Source organism: Tursiops truncatus, chromosome 5, assembly GCF_011762595.2.
Source record: "Tursiops truncatus isolate mTurTru1 chromosome 5, mTurTru1.mat.Y, whole genome shotgun sequence".
NCBI lineage: Eukaryota > Metazoa > Chordata > Mammalia > Artiodactyla > Delphinidae > Tursiops > Tursiops truncatus.
The window spans coordinates 44,314,322-44,333,889 of NC_047038.1; the positions used below are offsets into that span (position 1 = coordinate 44,314,322).

General features: G+C 44.3%; 1 long non-coding RNA gene across 1 annotated transcript in view; it reads right to left on the reverse strand.

Annotated features, from left to right (window-relative positions):
- The window catches only part of LOC141278762 (uncharacterized), a 34,563-nt gene extending 15,374 nt beyond the window's left edge, over window positions 1-19,189 (reverse strand). Inside the window, exons 1-2 of the long non-coding RNA XR_012331945.1 lie at window positions 7,477-19,189; window positions 5,191-5,264 (exon numbers count right to left, since the gene is read on the reverse strand). This is a non-coding gene — a long non-coding RNA (uncharacterized lncRNA). The remainder of the gene's footprint in view (window positions 1-5,190; window positions 5,265-7,476) is intronic.
- Between the last annotated feature and the right edge of the window lie 379 nt (window positions 19,190-19,568).

The following is a 19,568-nucleotide window of genomic DNA, read 5'->3' on the forward strand; positions in this document are numbered from 1 at the left end:
CATCAGTATCCTGGGTGTCCTGCATCAGGATAAAATTTGGGGCTCTAGTCTCCCATGTGAACCCTAATTTGCTGGGTAACTTTGATCAAGTAGGTTTGCCTCTCTGGGGCTCAGTATCCTTTCTTATAAAATGAAGGGAATGCAACCTCAAGGGTGTCTTCCAACACTGAATTCCAAGCATCTATGTCCCACCTCCAGACACACTGCCATCACCCCTAAGGTTGCAGTGATCACAGTGTGACGTCACTGCCTGGCCCTTCCATCAAACTTTGAGCTCCTCCAGGAGAAGTGCAATGAACTGGGTCTTGTTAGCTGTTGCCTCCATTGTACTTATCACCAGACCTGGCATTATTTTGCTGAATGAATGAATGAATGAACAACCTGAAGGAATGAAGAGTTCTGACAGCCCCAGAGCAGAAATCTGGGCCCAGGCAGAATTGGGGTAGCAGCGACTGGAGTGGCTTCTGGTGACAGTGGGTGTGAACAGTTCCAGCTTTCACCTGTTGTCCTACTGTAATTATTACAACATCTCCTTTCACTCTCACAAGTGTCCCATTGGATGATAAATTAAATGGTCACCTTGGAAATGAGGAAACCCATTGCCCTCAGTATTGATCATGTACCAGTTGTCTTGACCAGCTCTTTCCATACATGTTCTGTGTCAATCTACCTCAAAACTCTTAATATGGGTACTATTATCCCCATTTTACAGATGAAGACATTGAGGTTCTGAAAGTTTATATAAAAGGCTGAAAACCTCAGAGCCACTAATAGGTAGAGACTAGATACACATCCTAGACCACTGGGATTCAAAATCCTACTCTTTCTAAGCAACCTAAATGCCCATCAACAGACAAATGGGTAAAGAAGATGTGGTACATATATACAATGGAATATTACTCAGCCACAAAAAGGAACAAAATTGGGTCATTTGTTGAGATGTGGATGGATCTAGAGACTGTCATACAGAGTGAAGTAAGTCAGAGAAAAACAAATATCGTATATTAACGCATATAGAAAAATGGTATAGATTAACTGGTTTGCAGGGCAGAAACTGAGACACAGATGTAGAGAACAGACGTATGGACACCAAGGGGGGAAAGCAGAGGGGCGGTGGGGGGTGGTGGTGTGATGAACTGGGCGATTGGGATTGACATGTATACACTGATGATAGATAAATAAATAAATAAATAAATAAATACTTAAAAATAAAATAAATAAATAAACAAAATCCCGCTCTTTCTATTCTTCCATGTGGTCAGATCATGGGGGGCAGTGGGGAAAAGGAAGGGTCATGGTACTCTAAACTCAGGGTGAGATTTATCCCCTCATCTCTCTTGTTACATTCCCCCAATTCCTAATTTTTCTTTGTTGGTTCCTGTCCACTATCCAAACCCCAGGATGGGCACAGTTTCCATTTTGGTGGTGTGGGCACATTTTCCCTTTTCCATCACTATTTTCCCTTTTCCATCACTCTTCCTCTGCTATCTCCAGAAACTAAATCTGTAAGAGAAGAACTGTGCTTGTAACTCAAAGAAGGAACCACAAACTCCTTAAGCATAACACATTAGGAGTCGGTCTTCACGGTGCAAGGAAGGATGCGTCCATGGCAGACTCAGAGGCAGCATAGACCCAGGGCTTCTCCCCAGACATTGCTGTGATGGAGAAGGACGTGGGCTTTTTGTGCCCTCCTGTCTTGGTTTGAGCTCCGATCGGCCATCTCCAACAATTTGACGATGAGCTAATTATTTAACCCCTCACAGAGTCAGTTTCTTCATCTGTAACAACCCATTGCAGTTGTCACAAGAAGACCTGTCCTCACAAGATGCTGGTTGAGAGGGAGAGTGCAAGCTAGAGGTTGGGGTCTTCAGAACGCACTTCCCCATAAGTAGATCTGCTGGGAAAACCCCTCTTTCATCTCCTTAGCCTCCGAGGCATCCTCTGGATGGAAACTGGGGACCCTAGGACCTCCCCCCATTCTCTCCACCCACACCACTCTTGCTCTGAGTTCACAGCAATGGCCTCTGCTTTGTCCTTTTCCCTTCCGTCTACCAATTTATTCTCCACACTGATTCCAGATGGATTTCTTTTAAAGTGCAAATCTATTCATGTCACTTGACTACTTAAAATTCTTCAATCGTTTCCTCTAGCCCTCAGAATCATTTCAAACTCCTCAGAGAGAATTACATGGCCAGGGCACCATTCTTCCCTCACCCTATCATTTCCTGCTCTCCAGCCACAGTGACCATCTCTTGGTCCCATTAGGGGGCCACACTCTGGCCGCAAGATTCTCGAGATTCTTTTCTGTGGTCCTAGAATGGTCTTCTCCCCTGTGCATCCTCCACGCCACCCACCCACTCACCCCTCATCCAGTTAATTCTGTCATGTCAGTGAAATCATAGGCTGAACCTTTACTTTAAAAGATGAGCCTATTCTCACCTCACATGCCAACCTAGGCCACCCCTTACAGGTGTCAAAGCCCCTTGTACTTCTACCCTTGTAAATTCAGTTCATTCGGAACGATTGATCAGGGGCTCTCTTTAGCACCAGGCTGGAAGCCCCACGGGAGAAGGGACCACATCTGACTTACATCCCGCTATCTCCCTGCACAATGGGGAACAAGAGGCAAGGCAAAAATTCCATTTATTCATCCACTCCCTCATTCGTTCATTAATCAATTCTTTCCATTGTGGTGGAGTGGACATTTCTCCCCTTTTTCCATCACCTTTTCTCTGCTACCCCCAGTGACTAAGTCTGCAAGAGAGGACTGTGCCTTATAGCTCAGAGAGAAGAAAGACACACAAAGTCTTTAAGTGTACTGCACAGCAGGAATTGACCCTCACAGTGCAAGAGGTGAAATGTTTCAGAGGCCCTCTGCCTGAAGCCAGGCCTTGGTGAGGACCTCTTCCCTCTCCCTACCTCTCATAGCAGGATGTGAAGTCCCTCACCCTGGCCCCCCTTCCCAGCACTGAGACCAGATGGAGCAGGGGATGCCTAACAACACAAATTGAAGGCAAGACACTGGGAGAAGGAAACTTAAAGAAAGAAGCAACAGGATGAAAATGGCCAAGGGGTGTGTGGGAGAAGAGGGGAGAAAAAGGAGGAAGCTCCAGATGGGTCCTGAGAGACCAAGACTAAAACTTTCCACATATAATTGGACTAGTGAAGCCATCAGAACTTCTACCACCCTGTGGATTCTGGACAATTTGGACCATATGTATTTCTTTAGCCTGCAGTAAAAGACTGATTCGTTGTTTGCCAGAATTCCCTGGATATGCTTGTAAAAAGCTGATCATTTTGTGTACAGTCATCCCTCAGTAGACACTGATGGCTATCCACCAGCATCCATTTCTTCCTTCTTCTGTAGGAATAGAATATAAGCCAGGGTATTGCCAGTGTATGACCACACTTCCAGGCTCCCATAGAGCTAGCTATTTCTACTAAGTGTATGATTAAGTTTAGACCAATGGGATGTCAATGGCAATAACACGTGGAACTTCTGCACTGTCTCTGAGCCACTTGCCCTGCAGATCCTCTATTTCCTGTCCCATGAACTGCATCACAGAGGGACCATGCAGATGAGGATGAAGCCCTAAGGAAAGCAGAGCACTATCACGAAAGAAAGGAACCTGGGTCCACGAATGGCCACATGAAACAGAGGAGCAGCCCAGCCTTGATTGCTCACCTTGGGAAGGTTCATTGAGAGTACAGTAAACTTATCTCCCTTATGTCATTGTATTTGGGGGTATCTTTGTGACAGCAGGTTAGCCTTTATCCTAATTAATAGAGTTTTGGTGGGGTTTTTCCCATGTCAAGTGTATAGAGCTGGGTTTTCAATGATTGGATTTGTGAAATAAAGAGCTTCCAGAATGTGCATTGTCTCTTAATACCATATAACAATCCTAACAGTGCTCCTCTGGGACTCATTTAACCAGGCACAGTCATGCACATTGAATATCATGCACATTGGATTGAGAGACATTTTGAGGCTCCTGTGAAAATATATGCAAAGCTTGTATCTATATATGTTATAGCACAGTTGATATGCAAATAACATTCAAGGTTCAGCTCAAATTCTGTTTCCTCCAGGAAGTCTTCCCTGAACTCTCCCTACAGCTCTAGTCAGTCTCTCCTTGCTTAGACCTCCCATGCCATCAGCCTTTCCAAGTATCTTCAACCTTCCTGGAGTAGTATCTGGGTACAATTTCTCTCCTCTGCCAGGTTGTAAATGGCTGCATCTTTACTTTGCCTCATTACTCTTCCATTTATTGAGGACCTATTATGTGCCAGGTACTGTGCTGGGTGCTAGAGTTAGAGAAGTGAATGAGACACACACCTATCTCAGAGTCTCATAGAGGGAGAGAGATACACAGACCAGAAATGACAACACAGTGTGGCAAGTGCTACTACAGTGACATGAACAAAGTACTCTGAGGACATAGAAGACAAAGAGCAACCAATCCCTTGGGGAGGGGGTTAGAAGTCTTCACAGAAGAGGGGGTTATTTGATTAGTTTATAACACCTTATCCAAACATCCATCACATTTACCTGTATACCAACTAATCAGTTAATAGTTTTAATAAAATAACATCAACACAATGCTTGCATGTATATGATCCCATTTGATCCACATAACCAACTCTGAAAGATGGGTGCTCACATGACTGTATTTTTATGGATGAGAAAACTGAGCTTCATATAATTTGGCCCTCTCAGTGTCACTAAATGAGTGAATGGATTTAAGTGAAATCTTTGGATTCAAAAGTATATGATTTTTCCACCCCTTTTCCCTCTTGGTCTAGCTTCTTGGGGATTGAACGAAGCCACTTGTTCATGCCAGTGGCTTGTCTGGTTTTGATTTGTCATCTCTCTGAAATGCTGCCTTTCACCTCTATCTCTAAGCTCCATGCAGGACAGTTTCAGGAGAGAGATGCCTTATATCCACCCCTCACACCAATGACTGACCTAAATTCCCATAATATCAGAGTCCTGGAGCCTGGTTATCTGAGAGAGGGGATCAAACAAGGTATCCAAAAAACTAATGACCCCTCCAATTAAGCTGTGATGGATTCAAATTTCCCATAACAATTCTTGGCAGAGTTTATCCTATTAGACTGATAAAAACATTATTGAAAGTGATGTTAAATATGCAAGAACCAAAACTACATATAAACCAAGAATAGACAAACCTGAAGGAGGCCAAATGTTGATATGTTCCAAGGACAGTGTCCTTAACTAATTCCAAAAGGCGAAGAAGAGTCAGCTGTAATTCAGAACAAATAAGCAACAATATAATCATCTACTATAATAAGGGGAGAGGGTGTCTCAGCTAAGATGGTACACGATATTTCACTAGTTTAAAAAAAGTGAAACGCATTGCAAAATTGGAATTTGATTACAAATATGTTAAGAAAAAAAAATGTACACATAAAAGTAAATATTTCTCAGATTTCACCAAGATGTTGACATCTTAAATAATGGGCATTTTTCTCTATTCCCTGAAACTTTTTATGTGCGTGTTTTATTTTTACCAAGAGAGAGAGGGTGGAGGGAGACGGAGAGAGAAAGAAAAGGAGGTATTTAAGTATCCTACGCAACATTAAAGAGGAAGGGATAGAACAAGAAACGTATAAGCCATATAAACAGCAGAAGAATGTCTTCAGAAAAGAAATCCTTAATCTTTGTGCCAAGATTAAGGCTGTCTGGTGACTCCTAAGGAGCACTTCTCAAAATAAAGTTCTTAAATACATAAAGTAAAATGCATAAGCTTACAAAAGAAACCAATTATATTAAAATGCAGTTACCAAAACCACAAATTTAAGATCAAGTAATGTAAATTTCAGTTAGAAATAGTGGAAATAATGGCACAGTTCTCCTCCTTCCACGCTCATGGACTAAGGTTAGAACCTCTGCTTCAGAAACTCTATAGAAAGACCGTACTTAAAGACGATATCTAGGAGAACTCACATGTATTAAGTGCCTACAGTGCTCTGGGCACTGGTACGTACAAAACACCATATTCATTGTAAGCTCTTTTTTCCCTTTACCCTGGCAAGAAGGCATTGAGAGTGGTAATAGAGAAAGTTTTGGGAAATAGCCTCCTCTGCTGAATTGGGGCAATATTTAATTGGCAAGGAATAAGTAGCCCAAAGACCTATCCTTTATTAAAGTTAAATTCTACTGAATAACTCACTCCTGAATTCCTGTAGTCGACTCCCATTGGAATCCAAAAGTTGCAAACAATAATTCCAAGTTTATGGACTTTCCTCAAACCCTAAGTGTCTATGATTTAAAAAGTAGAGACATCAAACAGATGCCTGGAACATAGAGTCATGGCAGATAGCACAGGGCGGCTGCCGTCACCAAACCCATGGTGGGAGGGACCAGCCAGGCTGCTGTATAGAATAGGGAAGAAGGAAGGAAATCAGCCCCTTAGATTCTGAGAAGTGGCTGGGGACCAGGGCAGGTGATGGAAGGTTTAGGGAGAGTATTCTGTCTGGCCTTTTGTTTTGGGTTTTTTGTTTGTTTCATTTACATTTGCAGCTGATTGCTTCGCTGTTATATTCTCCAGGAGATGCTCTGAGTGGAGAAGAAAGACCCCCAAAGTGAAGAGGACTTTATTGAGCATTGTCCTTCTGCCTAACAATGAGCCACCAGAGTGTGGGGTCTCATTCGTATCCCTGGAGAGCTCTACTCCTGCAGCAGAAATTCATACATGCAGCTGGCTTCACAACAGCCAGAGTTGAGCCTCTGTGGGTAGATTCTAGATTCTCTGTTATTTGGGCCTCTTCCCTGAGTCGTATTAAGATATTTAAATAAGAGATCATCTAGTGAAATGTCTTCAATCTAAAAGTAAATGCTTAAATTGTATGGTCAGAGAAAACCAAAGACCCAAGAAAACTAAATCAAAAATGCAAATTCCATTAAAATATAACAAAGAAAGCAACAGGTTAGGGAGGGTCATGAAGACAAATGGAATCTTATCTCATTTTTTTTTAAAATTTACTTATTTACATGTCCATCTTGGTGCAAGGTAGGATTTGAGGAAGAACCTGTGTATCTGTAGGTGAATCTAGCACAGGAAGTGGGCATAGAGTAGGGGGCTCAACAAATATTTGCTGAATCCAAACGGATTTTCCTAAGAGAGAACGCCTCACCCTCTTACCCAGCTCTAATGCATCATGGAGCTTCTGAGCTCAAGGCACAGGCTTAGCCTGAGGCTACAGGGAGAACAAGGTCAGGGTTAATTAGGAACTGGCAAAATTCCGACAGTGACAGGAGTCAGGACTTTTGAGGACAAGTCCTTAGTGTTCATTACTCCAAAGTTCTTATTCCATGGAAGAGGGAACAGGAGCCTCTGGGGAAATGCTAGGACTTGCCCAATGGCTTGGAGGGAGGGTGGAGGAATTTAATCACTGGAGCCATCCCGGTGTCTTTGGGAATTTTAGATCCATTCCAAAGTGTAGAATATTTACCTGGATCCTAAGATAAGAGCAAATCAGGAATCAACACATTAACTGCAGTTTCTTCAAAAGCACCATGAGTCTTCTCCCAGTTCAGCATTTCCTTCTTCCACTGGTTTGGCAGCAAAAGAGCACATGAGAGAGTGACAATAATAATCTCTTGGGAAATTAGCAGGGAGCTCCCCCTGGAAGGGGCTGGGACACAGGCTGCAGAGACACAGATCCTACCAGCCATGATTGCTTGCTGGATCAATAGTATGATTAGCAGAAGTCCCAGGAAAGAAGCTGCCCACCACAAAGCTGGCAAGTCATCCATCTCAGATGGCCCCATGTGCGCTTGTAAAGTCAGATCCAAAGAGCAAAGGGCCAGGGAGAAAGAGGGGGCTAGCCCAGCCTGGGCAAGGGTGAGGGGGAAACCAAGGAGCAAACTCTGCCTGTGGGAGTAATAGCAGCAGCCAGGCCATGCGAGGGGACAGTCAGGGCTGGAACCTAAAGGAAGATTCAGACACTGCCAGCAATAGCGCCTCTGCAAACATCAGTTCTGACCCTACAAGAACAGTAGCTGTCATGTATTGTGTTCCCAGTGCTGTGGGAAATGGGGTTGGGGGCACTGGGGAACAGCACAGTCTTGGGGGTGTGGGCGCAGTGTCAGGAGCAGCTTTTCACTGAAGCAGCCTAATAACCCACCAGGCAGGGTGAGGCTGCAGAGGTAAGGAGTCTGTTGCCTGCACTAGGCAGTTTGGACCTTCTCCTGGAAGCAAAGGGGAACCATGGCAGCTTCAAAGCATGGGCATTCCCTGGTTTGAGGTGATTTCTCTGGAGGCTGTATAGAGAACAGGTTAGCATGATGGTTCTCCAAGAGCAGTCAGCCTCCAACCAGCAGTACCATAGATACCTGAGAACCTGTTGGGAATGCAAATTCTCAGGCCCGGTGAACCAGAGTTGGGGCAGGGCCCCAGCAGTCTCTGCTTTAACAAGTGTGGGAAGCAGTGGGTTAGACACTGGTCTAGTTGGCAGGGACATCCATCAGGATGCTGCTGCAGGGGCCCTAGAGAGTGATGGGTGGGCCCAAAGGTGGGTGGTGGTGTCAGGGGAGGGTGTGAGTAGCATTAGGAGGCCAGAGGAGCAAGTGATGGTGATACAGGGAGGGCAGAGGAGGCACAAAGAAATTCACAGGCTCCTTGGTTCCTAGGTTGGTTGCAAGGAGGTACCATTTGCTGGACGTAGGGGAGGAAGAGAAGAAGGTTTGACTAAGGGGCTCCCCATTCCTTCCTTCCTTCCCCCATCTTCCCAGGCCCTCATTCTCTTTCATCCCTGAGCAGTTCTAGATGACCTCAGAGGAGCGTGAATATAGGACCTCAGTGTCCTAGCATGTAGTCATCCCAGAGAGGCTGCAGTCAGTAGACCCTCAGGAAACAAGCCCGTCTTGGAGATCAACCTTTTCTCTGATGATCGCCACAATCATCAGAGAGTGTGGTGGTTTCGAGACCAAGCCCTGGAGCCACCTACCTGGACTCACGATTTCTGGTCCACCACTTACTAGCAATGTGACCTTGGGCAAGTTTCTCAGCCTCCATTTCCTCATCTTAAATGAGGGCAGCAAGAATAGGACACATCTTAGGATTATTGTGAGGACAAAATGAGTTAGTAAAGCATTTAGAACAAGACGGTATCAGTATCAATTATTCACCACTGTTATCATCTTCGTTATCAATTTTATTATCCCTGAAAATGGGGAGATTTGAAGGAAACAGTCAGGTCCTCTGAGATGGGAGGACTAAAGGGATCCTTCCCTCTGGTTCTATTTCAGCAGCATTCACTCCAGTCCTGACTTCTGGGGCCACGCTCTGCTGCCCTCCTCCTTCTCTCCTACATCTTCCTTCTCTGCTTGCCTCCCCCTCAGCAAGGCTCTTCTCAGCTGGAATCCTTTGAAACCACCCAGGATCTCAAGACATATTCAGTGGGTGGCTCAGCTTGAAGACAAATCTTCAGGAGGAGAAAAAGATCTTTAATCCATATACATGTTGATCACCTATGGGGCTGGCAGCCTGAGAGACAAGAGTCCCTGTCCTCCAAGCCCTCTGACTGGAGGGTGAAACAGGGTCATGTAAATAGACCATATCAGTACAGAGTGAGAAAATCTAGGAGGGGGGTGCAGGGAACAGCAAGAGACCTCAAAGGAGAGAAGCTTTATCTCCAACTAGAATCCTCCCTCACAATCCACTTAACAATTTGTGTTCTCACTCTGGAATTATCAAAGCATGAGAACTCTGCTATTGGAAATGGAAATGCTGAGATAGTATAAATTCATTTTTTTTTAATGTCCCATCTTTCTAATCTGGGTTTTGAAAGCATGGCTCCTTGGCAGGAGGAGAAAAAGCACAATCTGAGCTCTGAACAGGCAGTTCTCCTGGAGCATTATGGGAAACAGAAAATATCAGCCCACAATGAGGCGATGATGCGGGGCAGAACCAAAGCCTACGCCTCCAGCAGCTGGGACTGATTACGCTCCCTGGTTTCAACCATGGTCAGTTGGAGAGATAGATGGACTAAAATAGAATCCCAGAATGGGTTCTGAAAACTAAATAGAAAGAGAGAGGCCCAGAGGCACAGACAGAACTCTCCAGAGATAAAAAGGTTGTGGAGAGAGGAGAAGAAACATGGAAAGGAAAAAAGACCCCAAATAAGAAGATTTCAAAGGAGGAAAGGCCTAGGAGTTTGGCAAATGATGGAGAGAGCTCATAACTTCTTTTCAGCTGGTCCAAGGAAGCAGAGAAATTTGTTGATGAAAACTGGTACAGGAAGCTCAGAGAAGGGTCCAGAGAAGACAGTGTATCTGATGACCCAGCCTTAGGCTTAGAATTAGATGATGTCTCCCCCAACATAGCACAGAGGTGGTGACCCACTGATTAGGAAAGAAAGTGTTCTGTCATCCCTGCAGGGCAAATGGCTTTATTTTTTCTTTTTCCAAACTCTGCAAAAGGATCTCCTTTTCCCACAAGTCCATTCATCCTCAGAAGTCTCATTCTCTTCACAGAAAGGCTGTTTTCACTGACATGCATCTGGGTAAACCAGAGTCTTCAACAGCATCTCATAACAGCATGGGCTCTTTATGTGGGAGAAATAATGAAACACCTTATTAGTGAAAGAAATATCAAAGTGCAAAAGGATAGCTCAGGCAGAAAATGGAGGGAAATTACTTCCTTCTGCACCCAACCCACAAGGGCAAGTCCTTTCCAAATTGGGTGGGATTCTTTTCGTTGTCCTTTTTGTTTCTGTTTAGAGTTTAATATATAAGACCCTTGTTGCATTTCAAGAGGAACATATGGGTCTGATATTAATATAGAGTAACTAGTGAATACGTCCTCAGACCATCAGAAGGGACACTTCTCCCTCATTTCATTCATCTTAAAATATAAAGCTTATTTTTTAGTTAAAAAAATCATAAATGCACACTATAGGAAAAAAAACAGAAGAAAAATGGAACCAACCATTGTCCCACAACTCAAAGAAAATTATTTATATCTTATAAATCTTCCCAGTCTTTTCATCCCTATATATACACTCTTCCATTGTTAAATTTCTTTCCTAAAAAATCAGTAATCATAGTAGAGCTACTTGGAATTTTTTTCAAAGAACATATTGGATTTTATATATATATATATTATATATTATATATATATATATATATATATATTATATATATGGGTTATTCTTGGCTGCCCAGCATCTGTTTCACCTTCCTGTGATAATTGTGCCTATATTATATTTGAGGTATTACTTTTCATTGACTATACCTGGTGAAAATTCCACTTAGAATGTCCTATGCTCCCCCAACCACTGGGGAGGGAATGTGAGCAAGTTAGGCCGCTTGGATGCACCTTTGCTGAAATCTGAGCGTAGAATAAAGTGACAGAAAAGAGAGGAAGGAAGGAAGGAAGGAAGGGAGGGAGGAAGGGAGGAAGGAAGGAAGGAAGGAAGGAAGGTAGGAAGGAAGGAAGGAAGGGAGGGAGGGAGGGAGAGAGGGAGGGAGGGAGGAAGGAAGGAAGGAAGGAATGGAGGGAGGGAGGGAGAGAGGGAGGGAGGGAGGGAGGAAGGAAGGAAGGAAGGAAGGAAGGAAGGAAGGAAGCTCATACATCCCAGTGCAATTTCCAAATAAGACTGTTACACTGTTCTTGCCACCTCTATACCCCCAACCTCCTCCATAAATACCTTGACTCCTGAGACTACTTGAATTCTTCCATGCCCTTTCAGCAAATTTCCTTTTTGCTTAAGGTAAGAAGAGTTCATTTCTGCTGCCTACAACCAAAGAATCCTGAGTGAAAATGTAGCTAAAAAGGATAAATCTGCCAGCTGCTTTGGTACCACTTACCAAGCACTGTCTTCCTCCCAGGATAGCACATTGCCTTTAATCAAGTTCTTCTGACTTACAGAATCAAGTCTCTTCTGCCAAGATTTTGGTGTGATAGGTTGATTGCTCTAAAGACATGATTTTTGACCCCTTCATCAACAGTCTCCTGTCAATGTGAAATTTTAGCATCTCTTATAAAAAGGTAGAGTCTATTTCCCCACCCTTGAAACTGGGCTGGCCTTGTGACTTGCTCTGGCCAACAAAATGCAGCAGAAGTGAGGATGTGCCCATTCTGAACCTGGACCCCAAGAGGCCTTGGGTGCATCCACTTGCTTTCTTAGATCCCAGCCTGCTCCAGGAGAATGAGGCAGGGCTAGTCTGCTTAATCGAAGAATCAGACAAGAGATATACTACCTGAGGCCACACTAGACTGGCACTGCCGGCTGGAGGATCCACCAGTGAGTCCAGTCAAGATCAGCTAAGCTCATCCCAGAGCAGCAGGACTACCCAGGTGGTCTGTAGACTTCTGAGTGAAATAAATCCTATTGTTGTTGTTGTTGTTTTTTAAAGTATAGGGACAGTGAAAGGTATTATATATTATCTGAACAAAATAATAAGGGAACATGTTCTGAAAAATATCATTTAATTCTTTGGAGGAAAAAATACCATCAGTTGAGACTCTCCTAGAAATGCTACAAAACACAGAATGGTCCTAATATCTCAGTTGCTTTAGCAGTTTGATAAGAACATGAGTCCTGGGGTCAGAGGGCCTCACCCTGTCATGTATTAGCCATGTGACCTTAAGCAAGTGTGCCACAGTTTCCTCATCTACAAGAAGATGAAAATAATAGGAGCAACCTCAAAGGTTAAATGACAAAACAGATATAAAGGGCTTAAAGAGAAATTACTCATTGTAATGTTAGCCATTATAAATAGTATTCTTCTGTGACAGTTTCCTATTCAGAATCAGGAAGTTTGAAAAGAATCAGTCTTTTGTTTCTTTTACTCAGTTTGATCATCTTTGCCTTCTAACGGGAATAGTAAATTTCATTTAATGTATTACCTATATATAGTTGGGATTAATTGTACCATACTGTTATTTTTTCTATTGCTTTTGAATTCCTGCTTCCTTTTGGATATATTAAGTGTTTAATTTCCTCCTCTGTTAAATGTATATATTTATATATGTACAGTATATAATATATATTCTAAATGCATGTAATTTACATATATAATTTATTATATATATTTTATATGTAGCATCATTCTTTCAGTGGTTACTCTAAAGATTACCATATGCATCCTTATTTGATTAAAGGCTAACATAAATGAGCATTTTACCAGTGGACAATGCAAGAAATTTAGAATCCTTGACTTCAATACATTTCCCCCCCTCCCACATTATGTGTGGTGTTTGGTATATATTTGAGGTTCTGGGTTATGTTATCCTGCTCCAGGAAGGGTTCAGATTTGCTTCTGTCAGGAACTTAGGCTGAAAATCCAACCAGAGATTTTCAGAGATTTGGGCGATTTGAAGCTGGGCTTCAGTCTTTGTGAGAGCTGGTTTATTTCTGGCTCTCCTTCACTCCTGGTAAAAATTTCTTACTGGGGTGTCTCAGCCTCAGCACTGACATTTTAGACCAGATTATTCTTTGTCATGGGGGAGCTATCTGTGCGTTGTAGGATGTTAAGCAGCGTGCCTGGCCCTACCCACTAGAGGGTACCAGTCTACTAGTTGCCTACCCAGTTATGACAACCAAAAATGTCTCCAGACATTGTCCAAGGCCCCCTGAAGGGGCAAAAGCACCCACACTGAGAACTACTGTCCTAGGCTGTAGCCCTACAGGATCCCCAAGTCTCCAGCCCCTGAGACTGTCAAAGCCCCACTCACTTCTCAGCCTCTTTGTCGCCACATTGGGTTGAGGGGACAGCCTCTCCTGATAGAGAGCTCACCTCTCCTGGGCCTCTCCTCTCGAAGGATTGGGACCCACAGATCCTCCCTGCCTTGGGAGCCCCTACAGTACCTTCTTACAGTTATTTGTTCACTTTTCTAGTTCTCAGCAAAAACATTGATCTTGAAATGACCTAGTTCAGCATTGCAGAACTCAACAGTTACAGTCACCTGGGAGTAAAATCTTAAATAATTTTAGTTCACTGTAGATACAGAAGACTGAATGTTTTCTGCAGAGGCCTTTGGTGCAGGGTACAGAGAGGAACTATGTTACAAATGATAATAGACCTGTTCTTAGAGGAGTTTGGGATCGAATAATCCTTTGTGGTGGGGCAGAGTCGTGTGCGCTGTAGGACGTTTAGCAGCATCCCTGGCCTCTGGTCCAGATAATTAAAGTGTACCGGTTCTTAAAGAAGTCTACCCTCTAGTTGGTATGAGTATAAGCACATTTTAAAAGCTAAAATAAAAAAGACTTCATTTGAGCTACAAAGTACATACACATTCCCTCCAACCCCCACCAACAAGCATGTAGTAGAAAACCGGGGAAGGAGATGTTTATTACAAGCTAAATTCAATCCCCTGCTTTTTAGCAGCCAGTGACCTTGGCCAAGCTGAGGCTCAGGGTCTTCTGAGAAATGAGGCTGTGGGATTAGATGATCCATCACCAAAGTCGTTTCCAGCCGTGACAGACGAGGAGAAGTCTATTAGGAAACAGGTTGGTGAAAATTTAGCACACCAAATACAGCCAGAGGGAAGCAGCATGTTTATGAAAAATCAGTCACGTCTGACTCATCTATTCCCATTTCAAATGATGTTCCTAGTTGAGAAAGCAAAGGAAAGCCATCAGACGTGGGATATCTGGTTTCCAGATCCATCTGACAAAACACATCAAAGTGTCCTTTTGGGGAAGTTGGAGAGGCCGGGGCCTGATGAATGTACAGCTTGGACAGTTTGTAACTAGTTGATTGCTGAGACACAAGAATCCTGACTGGCACCGAGCTGTGGACCTCTAAAGGCAGCCTCTGGTGTTACAGCCCTGTGGACCAGCAGCCTCTTCCAGATCTGTTACTGCTCTGCATCGATGATTTGAATGACAAGCAAGAAAGCATTTCACAGATGTATGCGTTTTTCAAAGATGGAATTCATAGATAAGGTGAACTCAGAATCACGTTCTTCCAGCTCCCCTTCAAGGGCCACCTTTCTCTTATGAATGAAATGGTACCACAGCTTCCTTCTTCCTTCAAATCTGCCTTCGTGCCTGTTCGCCCTCTTGCTTGCATCCTCACCTGCGCCATGTGGACCCTCTGGCTTCCAGAACTCCACTCCTTGTTTACTCCCCAGAATGTCACGAAAACAAGACAATTGTGTGAGGCAGGTTTTACTGAAGTAGGGGTAGCAAAGGGGATTTAGAACATAGTATAGAAAGCAACCTCAAATTAAAAATCAGGTGTCAACCCCCTAGAAAGATATGTTCCATTCCCTGCCACAAAGAATGACTTCTGGCTCCGTGGCTCCCCGCTTTGCCTCAGCGTCCTGCAGAGTCACTCAGCTTCCTCCTCCGGCCCCCCCATCACACGCCAGGGCCCCTGATAAATTCTTGTCTTGACTGCAGCTGGATATTCAAAAATCTGCCTTCTTTTACTGCACGAGTATATTCCGGTTTCCGTTGTCCTCATCTTTACCCATCCAATGTACGCCTACAAGATGGGGTGGGAAAGCAGGAAGAGAGGCTTGCCTTTTTCAGTGAAAAGGCCTATCAAGGAATTTCCCTAAACTCTAGACTCATCTACCCAAGAGATAAATTTTGCCTTTACTATATGGTGGAATTTAAAAGGCCTTCTCTTACGGAGGACAAACTTGTGGTTACCCAAGGAGAGGGGAACGGGGGTGGCGGAGGGATAAATTAGGAGTTTGGGATTGGCAGATACGAACACTGTGTAGAAGCTGAGTCACTTTGCTACACACCAGAAACTCACACAACATTGTAAATCAACTATATGTCAATAAAATAAATACATACGTGCTTGCATACATATATACATACAAGGTCTTCTCAGTCTCTGGGACTCCATGAGTCTGCGGTTTTGCTCAAATGACTAAAAGCTTAAGAAACAAGGAACACAAACCCCACCACCACCCCTCAGAGTCATGTACGGGAGGGTTAAGGTTCACAGATTGTGTGGATCAAGGGTTTCTGGGATACAATGATGACTGTCGTACATCTGTAAATCTCCTTTCTTTGTGCACTTGTACAAACCTGAATATAGGCTCATCCCTATTCAATGAACGGAAGCTTCAAATCCAGTAGAAGCATGAAGCAGTGACAGGGGATGAAAGAGAGTAAAAAATGATTTGCAGGAAAAAGTTATAAGCAATGATGTACAGTCCAAGGGAGTAAAATGTCCACGCCAGGAAAAGAAGGGGACTAACGAGATTCAGGACGTGGGTCTCCAAATCCCACCCTCCCCTTTTCCTCCCAGTTTGGTGCCGGTGGGGAGCCATCAACAGGCACCAGCAGATCTTTTCAGCTCTGAGTGTTCCCACTGGGAAAGGGGGAGGTATCAAGGCAGACGCTCTGGTAAGTGTGGGTGAGTTCGACGTCAAGTTTACGAGCCAAATGGCATTTGCTGAGTTCCACCTCTCCAGAAGCCAAACAGAACAGACCCACAAACTAAAGCCACGCCCACCTTTGAAGTCTCTCTTGGGCCCTCGATCATGGTAATCTTGCTTTCCTCTAAAAAGAATAAATGACTCTTGGAGGCTAAGACTGGGCTGCCCTGTAGACATTATGACTTGGCTTCATCGTTGACAGACGTGGCTCCTCAAAGGCCACAAGAGGTTCTTCTTTCTGTGTCCAGCTGCCCAGTCCCAGCACCCCAGGCTCGGTGCAGCCAGCGCATTGCAGGCTCTGGAGAAGTTGTGGTCAAGGACTGAACCCCTCCACCGACTGGTCACGCTCTTCCCATGTGGGCATTCCTAGCCGGCATCTTCATTCCTAAGCCTCTTTATCTGAGGCCTTGGGCAGAGATCTTCAGGCATCTCTGCCAAAGCCCCCTTACGGAGGAAAAAGGAAACCCTGAAGGCAGGTTTTTCCACTCTGAGTACCCATTATTTTTCCACTTTCAGCCATTCTCCTCTCCCCTCTCCCTCCACCCCAGGTCCATAAAACTGCTGGAGCCTTTCATTCAAAGCTCCCTCAACTACCAGACAACCCTCAAGTCTGTGCTGATCTATCCAACCCTCCATGAGGACACTACTCCACAGTGGCGGGAGGGGGAGAGGACCATTTCTTTCTCTGGTTCAGCGTCTCCCTTACGCCATCATGGCAGGCTCCCCTGTTAACTTTCGTGTTGGCTCCCTGAGGCTTTCATTGGCAGCTCCTATACCTGGCAGCTCAGCACTCTCCCCAGCTCTGCTAAAAGCCCCTGAAATAAATAAATAATTACACAGAATGAAATAAAATATCAAATGGAATTTCTAGTGTTGTCTTAGAATTTGGGCCAAAGCCCAAAGCTGAGAACAATAGGTGATAAAGAAAACCCACTCCACTCCCCTGCAAACTCTAACAAAAGGTACGGGGGGTAGACCACCCCGTCACCATGTCCTAAGAGGCAGGCAAAGCGGTCTGTGGATCTGTGACCCACAGTCCACCTGTGTCCCCAGCCTGGAGAGTCGGAGCGGAGTTACAGGTGGGTGGTGAAGGGCTCTCTTGTCCCCAGCGATGCCATAGCGCCAGAGCAGAGCGTGACAACAGACTTCCTGGTGGAGATTTCCAGTACCCTGGTGCAGAGACCAGAGAAAGAGTCCAAAGGTGAGAGGCTGGCTGGAGCTGCTGTTGGTGTCAGAGAACAGGGAGGGGCCTGTCCTTCTGGAGTGTCACAGGGCAAGATGCCTGACGCTCCCAGTGGGCAGAGTGTACGCTGCACAGAGCCGCCTGGCCTTTGTCATCTTGAAAGGCCTGCCCAGTGGAGTGAGACCACGCTAGCAGACAGAGGTGACGTGTGGTAAAGCATCAGAGAAGGAACTGTGGGACCAGGCTTCTCAGAAGCGCACCTGGGGCAGAGGATGGCAGTAGGGAAGCCTTCAGCAGGAGGTCTGGTCTGGATGAAGAATGAGCAATTGTTTATCTGCGCTGACAGAGGACGCTGGGCAGTCAAGAGAGAACTGCTAACAGCACCAGCTGCCCAAAAAGGTCTTCTTCTGCCTCTCATTCCTTCCTCATCCCTCCTCTTCAGCCTGACTCTGAACATGCCGTAGAGGTCCAGTGGGGAGTAGAGGAAGAAGGTGAAAAGTGGGATATCAGACCACAGTGCTACTTCCTGCTTCTGGTCAATAGGACCTTAAGTTAACTTTGAGCCCAGAAGAACAGAAAATTCCTTAAATTGGACGAGGAACTAAGGTTTTGACATTAAATTAGACTGAACTATTCCATATCTAAAAACAAGATGATTTTAAGACTCAAAAATTATCATAAAAGCCACAGAATCTGCTTGCAATATCATCCTTGGCAAAACCTTGCCAAGCAGGTTTGAATCTGTGGTAGGTGAAAAATAAAGTTATTTTCTGATCTTATCTTACCAAATATAGCTTGTTCCAAAGCCAGCTAGAGAAGCAAAAAAGAAGCTGAGAGGGAGACAAACAGGGATGAAATCTGCTTTAGAAACTGCCACCAGGGAAGGCTGAAGAGGCAACAGAAATGGGGAGAAGGAGCCATCTCTGTAAAGAGAGGAAAGATCATTTCCCTTCCTTCCATGCTGAGCGAAGGTTATGTGCAAAGGCCCTGAGGCAGAAAAGAAGAAGCTGTGGAACTATGAGGTCAGGAGCAGGACGGAGCACAGGCATGATGTTGGAGTCAGATTGTACAAGGTGACATGGTCTACAGTAAAGAGTTTGGTTCAGTTCCCAGGGCATTCAGGGTTTAAGCTGCAAATGCCACAGTCCAACTTATATATTTAAGATCACTCTTTACATTGTTTGAAGAATAGATTGGGGGCAGGAGTAACAGCTGAGGCCTATTAGAAGGACGCATTGTACTTTGTAGAAAAGGCACAATAAATTCTCAGTGGTTGCTTTTCTCAAGTTTACAAACTCTGAAAATCAGAAAGACTGGTGGCCCTGGTACTTCAGGCTCCCAATGACTAAAGCAATCTAATGAAATTTAAAGACAACAAAAACAAAAAGCAAACAAACAAAGAAAAAGAAAAGACTCTCTCGCATGAAGCACTGCTGTGCGTAATGAGAGCTATATAATGCATTACATGCCTGTACATAGATACTGTCTCTCTCAACCACCAGGAAGCTCCAAACTAGATTTTAGGTTCTAGTGCAGTAATTTTCTCACCTCATCTTCTTCTCTATATACACAGTTTCTAACCTCTCTTTAAACATGATTTCAACATGAGAATGCACTCTTTTGTTTTTCATGAACCACTTCAAATCCATTTTAAAGGTTTTTTGCACAATCTGCCACAAAAGGAAGAATGAGAATTTTTTTGAAAACAATGTTGCCAATTATCAAAAAATATATATTTTGATGCTTTTTCTCACCAACAGTTACACTGAACAATTCACCTCTGGCTTGACATTTTTTGGACAGCTGACCCACACAGACCTACCACCAGTCCTTGAAGGTGAGCTGCAAAAACCTCCTGGTGTTTGAGACAATTTTTCAGGAAGCCCCTCCCATTCTTACGCCCTCCAGCCTATGGCTTCTATACATTGAGCGCTTGTTCTGTGCCGGGCACCATGCTAAGTACTTTACATATATCATAACAATCCATCATCACAAAAACTCTTTAAGGT